The sequence below is a fragment of the Coregonus lavaretus genome, assembly GCF_964263955.1.
Source record: "Coregonus lavaretus genome assembly, chromosome: 18".
Lineage (NCBI taxonomy): Eukaryota > Metazoa > Chordata > Actinopteri > Salmoniformes > Salmonidae > Coregonus > Coregonus lavaretus.
Genome location: NC_140005.1, coordinates 9,674,106 through 9,685,927, shown reverse-complemented (window position 1 = coordinate 9,685,927; position 11,822 = coordinate 9,674,106). Strand labels below are relative to the sequence as shown.

At 43.2% G+C, this 11,822-nt stretch overlaps 1 pseudogene across 1 annotated transcript; it reads left to right on the top strand.

The window, feature by feature from the left end:
• The first annotated feature begins 3,806 nt into the window (after nucleotides 1-3,806).
• On the top strand, nucleotides 3,807-4,931 carry LOC311145312 (platelet-activating factor receptor-like; annotated as a pseudogene). Its single transcript has one exon. The product of its transcript is annotated as a platelet-activating factor receptor-like (transcript).
• Nucleotides 4,932-11,822: the final 6,891 nt, after the last annotated feature.

Here is an 11,822-nt window from a genome sequence, read left to right as displayed (position 1 = left end):
AATGTCAAAGGGCAGGACTTTCTATTTACGAATGTATCATTCGCCCGTCGACGGTTTTCAGAGTTACCTGGAATGACAGAAACAGGGTATTGGAGTCCGGCTCAGAAGGACCAAGCTGTTAAGTGAATTTTTTAACAAACTATTTTAGTGTCTCTGTGCGTCTCCCAAAAGGTTGTAAGTCTTTTGGGATTTAAGTAACGGCCAGAGTCCCGGTCTGCATGGTCAGAGATATTTATTCATTGAGAATTCTGCCATCACAATTTCAGAGTCCATCTTTTATACTCATACGTCATACAAAAAGAAATCCCTTCCCTCTGTAGGCGGGCTGTAGTTTTCCACTCTAAAACTGCTCTACTGACCTTCAGTTCACACACACACACATATACACACATGCATACACACATACATACACACACACACACACATATCCTACTCCCTGCTTTACTCAGTTATTGCCGTTCTCACAATATTCTGCACCATGTTTTCATAACAGTTTCTCCCCTCCCTAAATTGGGAGGCCTCTTTATCTTAGTTTCTCAGTTGTCTTTGTTGTCTGGCCTGACTCTTACTCACATTGCTAAATCGTGGCTCAATGCCATAGCCTTTACTGGTCCTACACTCACACATTATACACAGTTTCAGGGTGTAATAATTAGTCATTAATAATTAATCTATCATACTTCCATGAGTCCGATGACACTTGTGGGGGTCGTAGAGCAAAACGGAGACCACTATCATCTTTGTGAAAGTCTCCCCATTCCATAATAGTTTGTAAACCGTTCGGACGCTACACACGTCGTCGTGAGAAGTCCGATTTTCAGGATGTCTCATGGGTCTGACAAACACTTCTCCAGCTCTGCCACCTTTCACCACAGATGCAGAACTGCGACATAGGCGGATGCGGAAGATTGAGACGCATCCAATGCAAAATAAACATATTTCTAGCTTAAACTGACAGATTCTGAATGGGATTTTTAAAATTATGTTACTTAGATTGACGAACCGGTGCTTATGGCCTTATACAGCTCGTTGAGTGCGGTCTTAGTGCCAGCATCGGTTTGTGGTCGTAAATAGACGGCTACAAAAAATATAGATAAACTCTCTTAGTAAATTGAGTGGTCTACAGCTTATCATGAGATACTCTACCCCAGGCGAGCAAAACCTTGAGACTTCCTTATTATTAGATTTCGTGCACCAGCTGTTATTGACAAATAGACACAGATTGCCACCCCTTGTCTTAACGGAGGCAGCTGTTCTATCTTTCTGATGCACGGAAAACCCAGCCAGCTGTATGTTATCCATGTTGTCGTTCAGCCACGACTCGGTGAATCATAAGATATTACATTTTTTAATTTCCCGTCTGTAGAATAGTCTTGGTGCAGGGTTGAGTAACCGGGTGGTTGCCGGCTAGTGATGGCTATTTAAGAGTCTGATGGCCTTGAGATATAAGCTATTTTTCAGTCTCTCGTTCCCAGCTTTGATGCACCTGTACTGACCTCGCCTTCTGGATGGTAGCGGGGTGAACAGGCCGTGGTTCGGGTGGTTGATGTCCTTGATGATCTTTTTGGCTTTCCTGTGACATCTGGTACTGTAGGTGTCCCGGAGGACAGGCAGTGTTAATTCTAGGCTACAACGTTGCTCAAACCATCAACCTTGGCTTGCCCAACACAAATCAATTGTTAGAATATCAGGCACTTTTTCACATTACGTTTTATAGGGGGCAGGAGAATTACAGAGGAGGCAACTCAAATTAACACTGATTGCTTTTATTAGAATTTTTTTATTGCAAACAGTGAACATAATTGTTCATACCAGATGTTGCAGAGCTGGACGAATGGGTTCTGTAACGAAACAGTCCAAAACTGAGAGGTGCCAGGATCTGGCTCAAATGAATTAGCCTACTGGGTAAGACACTTGTGTTGTGTTTTGTGAACTGCAACTGTGGATGACTGTATAATATGCATACTATCTAGCCTTCTTTTAAAGATGGAATCCACATTAGGGCCCCAGGCCTAAGAGTCTTTGTTATTGTTTTTGTGTTGTTGATGGAAACAGAGGAGAAGAGCATTCGGCATCATGGTAAAAAAAAAACATTGCAGTCCATATTCTGCTGTCCTATTACACGGGCAATGATGATTGAGGGGAAAAACTATGTTTGTTATTTGCAGTAAGTTATTTGATGTGGCAGTTTAACCAATTAAGGATTCCAGCTTTAACGGTGGTAGTATCTCATCGATGGTGCTGTAGTGGAACAGGTTGAGAGCTTCAAGTTCCTTGGTGTCCACATCATCAACAAACTATCATGGTCCAAACACACCAAGACAGTCGTGAAGAGGGCACGACAAAGCCTATTCCCCCTCAGGAGACTGAAAAGATTTGGCATGGGTCCTCAGATCCTCAAAAAGTTCTACAGCTGCACCATCGAGAGCATCCTGACTGGTTGCCTCACCGCCTGTTATGGCAACTGCTCGGCCTCCGACCGCAAGGCACTACAGAGGGTAGTGCGTACGGCCCAGTACATCACTGGGGCCAAGCTTCCTGCCATCAGGGACCTCCATAGCCCCCCGTGTAGCTCAGTTGGTAGAGCATTGCGCTTGCAACGCAAGGGTTGTGGGTTCGATTCCCACGGGGGGCCAGTATGAAAATATATGCACATACTAACTGTAAGTCGCCCTGGATAAGAGCATCTGCTAAATGACTAAAAATGTAAAAAATGTGAATGTATACCAGGGGAAGGCCCTAAAAATTGTCAAAGACTCCAGACACCCTAGTCATAGACTGTTCTCTTGGCTACTGCACGGCAAGTGGTACCGGGGCGCCAAGTCTAGGTCCAAAAGGCTTCTTAACAGCTTCTACCCACAAGCCATAAGACTCCTGAACAGCTAATCATGGCTACCCGGACTACTTGCACTGCCCACCCACCCCCTCTTTTACGCTGCTGCTACTCTGTTTATTATCCATGCATAGTCACTTTAACTCTACCCACATGTACATATTACCTCAATTACCTCGACTAACCGGTGCCCCCGCACATTGACTCTGTACCGGTACCCCCTGTATATAGCCTCCCTACTGTTATTTTATTTTACTGCTGCTCTTTAATTATTTGCTATTTTTATTTTTTACTTATCTATTTTTTACCTACATTTTTTTTTTTAACTGCATTGTTGGTTAAGGGCTTGTAAGTAAGCATTTCACTGTAAGGTCTACACTTGTTCTATTCGGCGCATGTGGTAAATAAAATTTGATTTGATGTTCACGTGCTAGTCGGAACTAGGAAACTCTGACATTTCCGGTTCTAGTTTTACATGTGCCACGTTCAACGAATCAGCAAGTTGGACATTTCAGAGTTTCCTATTTCTGACTAGCATGTGAACGTGGCAAGTGTTGCTGCATGAAAGCAGACCAGAAAAGGCTGGTGACACAAGTGTTTTAAGACACTTCCTATATGTGTCATAGCTGACTGTTATGATAGGTGTGTTTTATGGTTTCTATAGATACAACTGCATTTGATTTACATTTACAGTAAGTTGAGAAACTCTCAAATATGGTGGTGTGTGACACACTTTGTGTGTTTATCAGGAGTTGATTCAGTGAATCAACAACTGCTCAGACTGGATAGGCCTATAGCTATTCATTTCACCTGAGATAGACACTAGACATGTCCAACGTTCTCCTACTGACTACAGTAAGAGTAGTACTAAAGTGAACATTAAAGAGTGATTCTTGAAATATGAGTCTAATATGAAGTCTTTTTCTCACAGAGGGAGTTGCTTTCTTTAGCATAACCAACAGTGGAGGCCACCATGGGGATGCCAGAGGACTTAGCAGTGTCCAGGAAAGTGAACTTAACGACAGTCGGTAAAACAACCTTTCTGGACTCGGAGTTCCGCTACACACTCTTCCCAGTGTTCTACGGTGTTGTGTTTGTCCTTGGGCTGATAGCCAACAGTTACGTGCTGTTCGTGCTGCGGCGCATGCGCAACGCCAAGGCCATGAACGAGATCCGCATCTACATGGCCAACCTGACTGTGGCCGACCTCCTCTTCGTGTGCGCCCTCCCCTTCTGGATTGGCTACTACCACTGCAGCGGCGACTGGCGCTACGGCGACTTCCTGTGACGTGTCACCGGCGTGTTCTTCTTCATCAACACCTACTGCTCCATCCTCTTCCTCGCCGCCATCAGCGTCAACCGTTACTGGGCCATCACGCGCCCGCTTGATGCCGCCTCGTCCGACCGTTGGCGCCGCGGAGTGGCTGTCTCCATGGTTATCTAGGCGCTCACTCTGTCCATGTCCGTGCCGCACCTCTTGAAGACGGGCATCCAGGTGGATGAGCGCAACGTGTCGCGCTGCTTCGAGGGCTACCACCACAACACTGACGACGAAAAGCGTACAGTCGCCACCATCCACCTCATCATCGTGGTGTGCTTCGTCTTGGTCTTCTTTGTAGTAGTAGTCTGTAACCTGCTCATCTCCCGGGCCCTGCTCGCCCAGTCCCCTATCCAGACTCTGGGCTCTAGTTCATACATGCCCCGGGGGGTGAAGGGCCAGGCCCTGCAGATGCTGTGTGCCGTGGTGGGGGTGTTTGTGGTGTGCTTCCTCCCCCACCACGTGGTCCAGGGCCCCTGGACTCTGGCTGTACTGGAGATCAAGGAGGGCTGGGGCAGTATGGACTGGTACCAGCGGACCAGGCAGTGGCTTAACGATGCCCACCAGGTCACCTTGATGCTGATGGGGCTCAACTACCTCCTGGACCCTGTGGTCTACTGCTTCGCCACCAGGAAGTTCCGCCTGTACATCAAGGACCATCTGAAAATGTTGAGGAGGTGCAAAGGATGCTCGGAAACAGCCATCACACAGATTTCTATGGTGGAGTGCAAGATTATGAGCCAGCGGCTCCATAACGAGCAGCAGCAGCTCCAGATTTAAATCTCTAGCTAACATTGTATTGTAAACATTGTGGCTAATGCTAATGCTGACTGATGATAGTGACCACATCCTCAGGATGCTTCATCTCATCACACCCACATCTAACAATGCACACATAGTGCAGAACATGCACTCTGTTATGTAGCCTCATGTTCATACAGACACATTCACATGAACAGATGCAACACCACACAGCCCCACCCAGAGTATGGTTCCTCTCTAGATTTCTACCCTGTAGGGATTTTTTCCTGGCCACTGTGCCAGCTATAATATATGCTTTCAGGAGTCTTTGGACCATTTGATTCTTTGTTTTCACTTTTCAGTTGTACTGTACATTGGATCTCACAACGTATCTTACACTTTGTTCTTGTGACAGACTTGCGACTTCAATTTTATCACCTCTGTTTCTTCCTGTTCTTCTACTGTAATCAGAGGAGAAAATCTGAAGTTTTATAGGGAACTGGAGCTTCTATAAATGATAGCACAATAGCTCTATGAACTCAGTCCCAAGCCACTAGACTAGATCGTTAGATAAAATCGATATAATAATATGCCATTTAGCAGACACTTTTATCCAAAGCGACTTACAGTCATGCGTGCATACATTTATTTGTGTATGGGTGGTCCCGGGGATCGAACCAACTACCTTGGCGTTACAAGCACTGTGCTCTACCAGCTGAGCTACAGAGGATATGGTGCATTTACTCGGATAGTCCTATCACTGTTGGAGCCTTCTAAATTATGTGCTGAACTACAGCTACTCATGAGCAAGGAATTACAAATTCCTCTGTCTTTGATCGTCTAATATGGACACATATTAATAACAATGAGCTTTTCAGGATGTTGGCTGTCCGTAAAGTTCATGCATGTTGAGATAAGTAAATCTTTGTAATGAACTGAAACTGTAATTGCCAAACAAACTATGTAGAATTACTATGATTTTAGACTACAGAGTCTTTTAGCCTACTCTCACGTGTGGTGCGTTCTGAAATTGTATTTGTTAATGCAAATTTGTAAGATTGCAAAATAAATACTGGGAGCCCAGAAGTACTTTCGGTCACACTTTATTTGGATAGTCCAGATAGTCCATTTGTAGATGCTCTACAGAGAGGTCATACTATCAACCAGGGGCGGTGTGTTCATTAGGGCGATATGGGCGACGCACTGCCAAACGGGAAAAGGAAGGGATTTTTTTTCTAATCAATTATATCACGGCAACAGTAGTTCAGTGTTCTAATCTAGACGTCTGATCTGCCACTAAATGTCCAATCAGGCTAAAGTCGTGCTTCAAATGTCCCCGCCCGTTTTGGGGCGATTTCAGTCAGGTTGAAAATCGCCCAGAAGTCTCTCATAGCCTCTAATGTAAAAAATTTTTTTTTCAAATATCAGAGCTTTCAATACAATCTCTATGGGTTTCTGAGGGCTTGCACTTACGCGCTTTCGTCATACGTAACGTAACATAACCATGAACGTAACTAAGAAACTACTCTTTCACCCTGAAGGCGGCACGGCAGACAGCACCGCTTGGACAGCGACTGGTGTAACCGACATGCACCATCTTTCAGAAAAGATTAAGAAAAATGAGCTGTCAAAGACCCACATGGATAGCTGTTTGAGATTGTCTGCTTTGGGGAGAGTGAATATTGCCACTCAACTGGATGAGGGATACAGGCTAGCTGTCCGCCGCCACAACGATGAGGTTAGCAACAGCAGAGTCGTGAACACTGTCTACGAGAATCGAGACGACCTCATAGAATGTTTTGAAGCCATCCGGACGGGTTCATTGGGTTCATTTGACCAGCCCACCGTGAGAGAGGCATCTGGCTACGTGAGGATACTACATGATGAAGATTTAATTTTTTTCCTGCGGCTTTTTCACAAAATCATGCCCCACGTCGACATTCTGTACCAGAAGCTACAGAAGAAGGACATCGATGCTGTCTTTATCAAACGTGCCCTCGACAGCTTCACAAGCAGTGTGCAGGCCATAAGGTAAGATTAAACAATATCATTCGATCTTTCTCAAAGCAGAGCTTTATTTGAAAATGTATGCATGAAAGGAGACTGCATTTGTGTTTGAAATTACATTATTCTCATTATATATGGCCAGCAGGGGCGGTGTGTTCATTAGGGCGATATGGGCGACGCACTGCCAAACGGGAAAAGGAAGGGATTTTTTTTCTAATCAATTATATCACGGCAACAGTAGTTCAGTGTTCTAATCTAGACGTCTGATCTGCCACTAAATGTCCAATCAGGCTAAAGTCGTGCTTCAAATGTCCCCGCCCGTTTTGGGGCGATTTCAGTCAGGTTGAAAATCGCCCAGAAGTCTCTCATAGCCTCTAATGTAATTTTTTTTTTTTTCAAATATCAGAGCTTTCAATACAATCTCTATGGGTTTCTGAGGGCTTGCACTTACGCGCTTTCGTCATACGTAACGTAACATAACCATGAACGTAACTAAGAAACTACTCTTTCACCCTGAAGGCGGCACGGCAGACAGCACCGCTTGGACAGCGACTGGTGTAACCGACATGCACCATCTTTCAGAAAAGATTAAGAAAAATGAGCTGTCAAAGACCCACATGGATAGCTGTTTGAGATTGTCTGCTTTGGGGAGAGTGAATATTGCCACTCAACTGGATGAGGGATACAGGCTAGCTGTCCGCCGCCACAACGATGAGGTTAGCAACAGCAGAGTCGTGAACACTGTCTACGAGAATCGAGACGACCTCATAGAATGTTTTGAAGCCATCCGGACGGGTTCATTGGGTTCATTTGACCAGCCCACCGTGAGAGAGGCATCTGGCTACGTGAGGATACTACATGATGAAGATTTAATTTTTTTCCTGCGGCTTTTTCACAAAATCATGCCCCACGTCGACATTCTGTACCAGAAGCTACAGAAGAAGGACATCGATGCTGTCTTTATCAAACGTGCCCTCGACAGCTTCACAAGCAGTGTGCAGGCCATAAGGTAAGATTAAACAATATCATTCGATCTTTCTCAAAGCAGAGCTTTATTTGAAAATGTATGCATGAAAGGAGACTGCATTTGTGTTTGAAATTACATTATTCTCATTATATATGGCCAGTGGTGTAATCTATCTTATTTTATATACTATGTGTACTGTACAGTGGTGCTCATAAGTGTATGAACACATTCTAAAGTTGACTAAAAAGAGGAATAAAAAAATAAAAAAATCATCTTTTGGAAATTGATCTTAATGACTTAATTAAAAAAGTTGGAAAATCCAACCTTTAAGGACACCAATTTTCTTTTCTTTTTTATTCCTCTTTTTAGTCAACTTTAGCATGGGATCATAAGCTTATGAGCACCACTGTATACTGTGCTGAACATCCAGGCTATGTGAGACACAAAGGCTAACTTAAACACTAAAGACTTTATGCATCCCTGCCCATTTTAAGTGGAACTGAAGTATTTGTACTATACATGGATACATTGCATATACCTGTGCATCACATAGACAACAATACTGTACAAAGCCAACAAACACATTGGTCTGTTTGCCTTCAGGGACTCCTCTCAACAGCAGCTGCAAGAAGCAACAGGAGCCAAAAGACCCAGAACAGCTTTGAGAGAAGAGGAGAAGCAGAGGCTGTCTGAAGAGGTCTGCAACACCATCCTGGATCACACCAAAGAAAGGTTCTCTTTCTCTGGCCACCTTGTGAGTGCTACCTTACTGCAAGCAGACATGTTTGAAAGGTACTGCCATTCAAAAAAATAAAAAATCTGTTCATGTTCATTTTTACAAATCTATACAATTGGCCAGAATATGGTTGTTCATATTTACAAATCTATACAATTGGCCAGAATATGGTTGTTCATTTTTACAAAGCCATACAGATAGCTGTGTTTACCTTTTCTAGAAATTACTTTCAAATTCTGTTTTCAGGCAAAATGTCTATCACTGTTCATTTTCACAAATCTATACAAGAGGGCAGAATATGGAAGTCTATAAAAATTTCTTATTACCAATAACTTGCATCAATGTTTTCAGTAGCCTCTATCAAAAGCTCCTGCTTGCTTGTTGTGAATTATGCTCAGGTGCACATATTTCCAATTCAACCATGAGGCAAAAAATGTGGTAAAAGCTCTTGTTGATCCTGCAATCTGAACAAATACCAAGATGCTGTATTTTCAGCTGATATTTCATTTGTTTATGGAAATGCATATTGTTTATGCAGTGTTGAGGAATGTGAAAGAACACCCTTGATTATTTTTACTGTGATAACTTATTTTGCTTTTGTAAGCCAACACTTTTGAGATCAGTCAATAAATGCTTCTGGTATTGACTTATATGCTGCCCCTGTCTTCATGTTGTTGCTGGACATATCTTTTTAAAAATGTGTGTAGGTCACCTAAATCATCAGAAAAATTGCCCCCCCTGAGAATGTTTTCAGGAGCCGCCACTGCTATCAACACACTATTTGTTGACAAGCAACTGCTTGCTAAGGTTAGGGTTAGGGTTAGAATAAGGGTTGGGTTAAGGTTAGGGTTGGGATAAGGTTTAGGGTTAAGATTAGGGTTAGGGGTTAGTAGATAGTTGAAATGTTAGTGATAGTCTGTAGAGAGTCCATCTGTAGATGGTTTACAGACTATCCAAATAAAGTGTTACCAGACTTTAAAAAATATGTGATGCATTGCAATTATTGTTAAAGCTAGTGATTGTAAAGAATGAGGGAATAACAAGCTTCACAGTCCTTTTACAAGGCTGGTAACCATGTGATGAACTTGATGACTTCTCAACTGCTAGCTACTGAAGTATTAACAGAGATGAGTGGGTTATAAAGTTAATGGACCTCTGGTATAAATGTTGCAGTAACTGTAACTCTATGTTTGTGATGCAATTAAAATGTGTTGTGTAGCACGCTGTACCTCATTCTCAAATGTAAATCTGATATAACAGATATATTGTTATTGAAATACCTGTTTTTTGTTTCACAATAATTTTTTTATTCAAGGCTTCCGTTAAGAAATTCTGAGAAAGATCACTATCAGCATCTTGCAAATGAGTGAAGACAAACAAGAAAAATAACACTTTTCAAACCTCTTTACTTTTTTTACAAGTCAAATCTAGATTCTCTTCAAATATTAAACAAACTCGAACTCTCTAAAGGCCAGTTTCTCTGACACCAATTTAACATAGTCCTGGACGAAAAAAGCATGGTCAATGGAGTATCTCTTGAAATTGTTTTTAAGTCCAGGACTAGGTTTAATCTGTGTCTGGGAAACTGCCCCACAGTGTTTTAGAGTGAGCAAAGGAGGATGTATCTCTTCTGTTATCTACAGTATGTGGTTTATCAAGCAGGCTATTTTAGTGTTACATTCATGTCACATATGCATATGTTGTTCCTGTCCTTGGGTAAGTCCCATCACCCTCTCTCACGACAAGGTGTAGGTATCATCCCAAGGGGGTGTAGGTATCATGCCAAGGTGGTGTAGGTATCATCCCAAGGTGGGGTAGGTATCATCCCAAGGTGGCGTAGGTATCATCCCAAGGTGGCGTAGGTATCATCCCAAGGTGGCATAGGTATCATCCCAAGGTGGCGTAGGTATCATCCCAAGGTGGCGTAGGTATCATCCCAAGGTGGCGTAGGTATCATCCCAAGGTAGCGTAGGTATCATCCCCTGTCATGTAGGCGGGGCATAGGTCGCTGTAGGCTTGGTTGGTTTCACCACAGTTCATGTAGACTTCTCCCTCATCCCCAGCCTGGGCCTGGGGCTGACTCCTCCCCCTAGTGGTGACAGCAGACACATGATCAACATAGTGATCAGCTAATTATAATCTCATACACAGGAAGATACATGTAAAACACACAGATATGATTCTTCATCATACTCTTACTTTGGTGGTTTTGCAGGTCCAGTAAATCCTGGAAGTACATGGAAAATACATCACAGTAAATTCAACCAACACTCACATTGCCTGAATGAACATTGTAGGCTTTTCAGAAACCTACTATAGTTCTATATTTTGGTCATTTACAAATTGAATCATAGATTGAATCACAGGTGCCTCTACTTGGGTTGGCTAAATAACAACCCATTACTTCCTGTAACTACAGTAGCCTACATATTACAATTATTACTCTACAGTATAGCTGAAGGCTTGGCAGAACTGTTGATATGGTGCAGTATACTTGACAGTGTCACTCACCTTTGGCCGGTGCACTATTGATGGCCAGGGTCTCTTGACCGGCCCTCTCTTTGGCCCGCTGCCTCCAGAACCACAGCAGCACCAAGAGCAGTAAGACCCAGGCAAGGCGAACCAGTACCAACCCTGCCACTCCTGCATACACACTGCCTAAGGGAAGAAGAGGAGCACTCAATTGAATTGTATTGACATTGATGTGCCACAGGCTTACACTAAAATCAAATACTTTATAAACCTATGCTATAAAGTACTACTGTGCATCAAAAATTGATACATACAGTACCAGTCAAAAGTTTGGACACCTACTCATTCCAGGGTTTTTCTTTATTTTTACTATTTTCTACATTGTTGATTTGACGGTGTATTGATGCAGAATGCTGTGGTAGCCATGCTGGTTAAGTGTGCCTTGAATTCTAAATAAATCACAGACAGTGTCACCAGAAAAGCACCCCCACACCATAATGCCTCCTCCTCCATGCTTTACGGTAGGAAATACACATGCGGAGATCATCCGTTCACCCACACCGCGTCTCACAAAGACAGGGCGGTTGGAACCGAAAATCTCAAATTTGGACTCCAGACCAAAGGACACATTTACACCGGTCTAATGTCCATTGCTCGTGTTTCTTGGCCCAAGCAAGTCTCTTCTTCTTATTGGTGTCCTTTAGTAGTGGTTTATTTGCAGCAATTCGACCAGGAAGGCCTGATTCAC